Genomic DNA, 2,639 nt, shown 5'->3' with positions numbered 1-2,639 from the left:
TTCCAGTCTTTGTTTACTGAATGTTCCCACAGAGATCAGTTCCTTGCCCCTCCCCCCTTCTCCAGTGCACTTAGAGCACTCTGCGCACTCTGCTGTGTGTTCCTTTTCAGTTGCTTGTTTATTGTTTAGGTTTTTTTTTTTTTTGAGGGGCTGGGGGTCAGTCTGTCCAGGGGGCTATGTTGGTTTATCCCAGGGGTGGCTGTGGAATACCATGTGCTATTTATTTGCTCACCTGTTGGTCTGCTGGTTGTCTCCCAAGCAGGTTTGGAGGTGGCATCTGGCAGTGTGGGAGCCCTCCTTTTTTCTCAGAGTAATGTGGCATGGAGAAGCTTTGTATGGGCTGGGGGTTCAGGGTGTCAAAGCCCTGATTCCTTTTAGTGCTTTTTTTCTGCCAAGTGTGGCTCTAGTGTCCCAGCAAAATTTTTGATTTACAGAGCTCTTGTTGTCTGCTTCTGCATTCTTGTCGCCATCTTGGATTCTCTGCCCTGATAGTTTACTTTGTTACGTTTTTTTTTGGTTTTAGTCTGAGAATAATAGTGACCTTATAGAATGTTTTTGAAAGAATTACCTCTTGTCCAATTGTTTTGAATAATTTAAGCAGAGTTGTTATTCTTTCTTAAACTTTTAGTTAGAAATCATCGATTCAGGGGTTTTTCTTTGATGGGAGACTTTTTATTGCTGATTCAATCTTAACTTATTGTTGTTCAATTCAGATTTTCTACTTCTTCATAAATCAATCCAAGTATGGTGTATGTGTCCAGGATTCTGTCCTTTTCTAGATTATTGAATTTTTTTTTGTTATTCTTAAAAATCTCTTAACAATCCTTTTTATTTCTGTAGTATCAATGGCAATGTCTCCCTTTCTATTTTGATTTTATTTATTGAGTACTTTCTCTCTTTTTTGATTACTTTAGCTAAAGATTTGTCCATTTTGTTTATGTTTTCTAAGAAGCAGTTCTTTGTTTCTTCTGTCCTTTGTAATATTTTGTAACATCATTTCATTCATTTTTTTCCAATTTTTATATTTTCTTTCCTTCTACTAATCCTGAGGAATGTTGAGTTTTATCAAATGCCTTTTCACCTTGCCCTTCATTCTGTTGATATGATGTATCATGTTTATTGGTTTGCATATGATGAAGGATCCTTTCATCTTGTGTTTGGTTTATTCCTATTTTTATAGCTCCTTGAGATAACAGTGATAGGGTTCTTTTTACTTGAGATCTTTCCACTTTGTTTTGAAAAATGTATATACTGATTGCTATAAACTCCCTTCTTAGTATTGCTTTTGCTATATCCCATAGGCTTTTCTATATTGTGTATCCATTTTCATTTGTTTCAAGGAGTCTTTTAATTTCCTTCTCAATGCCTTCCTTGATCCATTGGCTGTTCAAGAATAAATTGTTTATTTCCATGTATTTATGTATTTCTCAATGTTTTTCTTGCTATTGATTTCTAGTTGTATAGCATTATGGTTGGAAGAGATACTTGATATGATTTAAATTTTTAAAAATTAGTTGAGAGAGCTGCACCTTTTGGGTGCATCTTCTTTTGGGTCAGTGGTGTGAGAGAACCACTGTGATTTGTCATCTATTCCACCTGCAAGTGATGCTCCCACCCTGCCAGCTGGCAGAGGTCTTTCTTACCCCTCTCTCCCATATTGGTAGAGGAAGAAAGTCTGGGCACCTGTCTTTGGGTGGCTTGAGCATACCCAGAAGACAGCATCATGAGAAACTTGCTGTACATTTGTCATGGCCAAGTGGTGCAGGTATTGGCTGCAGCTCCAAGCAGCTGCATATCATCATAGCTAATTTTTCTGAACAAGTAGTAGACAATCTTCTTGCTGATGTGTTCACTGGCATTTATTGTGGTTGGGCCAGTGTTGGAAGTGCCATAATATTGTGGTGAGCATAAGCTGTAATTTGAAAAGGTCCATGAAAACTCATATTATGCATACTTTCAAAGAAGATTTGTATGTGGGAAGTCCTCAATATGGTCATTGTTGGCTACTTCAAGTCAGAAAAGAACTTTGATTCTTTAGTCACTTATTTCAGTAATTCAAGGTGATATTGAAGAAGTTAAAAAATAACTAGGTTTACCAGAACAGTTGAAGCTCAAAGACAATAATTGTTCCAGGTTTTTAAAGGCAAACTTATGAATGGTCATTGATGAAAATTTACCTTATTTATTCTTTCACTGTTTTCCAGTGTTTCACTGTTCATAACTTGATTCTATTTTAAAAGTTAAACACCTTCCTACAATTGTGAATTACTTTAAACAGCTTAGTTGCACTATTACGATTCAACTGTTAAATCAAACTCACCAAAATACAGTACTAAGAAGATTCTTTTAAAAATCAAGGTTTTAAAAAATATTATATGTTCATTGAAATGAACTGCTAGAAAGATATAAGTATCTGATAATAGAAACCAAATGTTTATAAATATGGGTAAAAATGGAAGTCACTAATTTGAGATGAGAATTATAATTCTCATGGTAAAATATCAACAAATGTATTTGTGTAGTATATGCTACTAAACAGAGAAGGCTTATAATAGTCAATGCATTAAACATAAATAGCTTATAATTTATTATAAACCTGAAGAGGAAAATTTGGACTGTATTTTGATATTTTGTGCATT

General features: G+C 34.9%; 1 pseudogene; it reads left to right on the top strand.

The window, feature by feature from the left end:
- The first annotated feature begins 1,723 nt into the window (after positions 1 to 1,723).
- On the top strand, positions 1,724 to 2,166 carry LOC141421292 (riboflavin kinase pseudogene; annotated as a pseudogene).
- The last annotated feature ends 473 nt before the right edge of the window (positions 2,167 to 2,639 follow it).

The sequence above is a fragment of the Castor canadensis genome, chromosome 3 (genome assembly GCF_047511655.1).
Source record: "Castor canadensis chromosome 3, mCasCan1.hap1v2, whole genome shotgun sequence".
NCBI lineage: Eukaryota > Metazoa > Chordata > Mammalia > Rodentia > Castoridae > Castor > Castor canadensis.
This window is presented reverse-complemented; position numbering and strand designations above follow the sequence as displayed.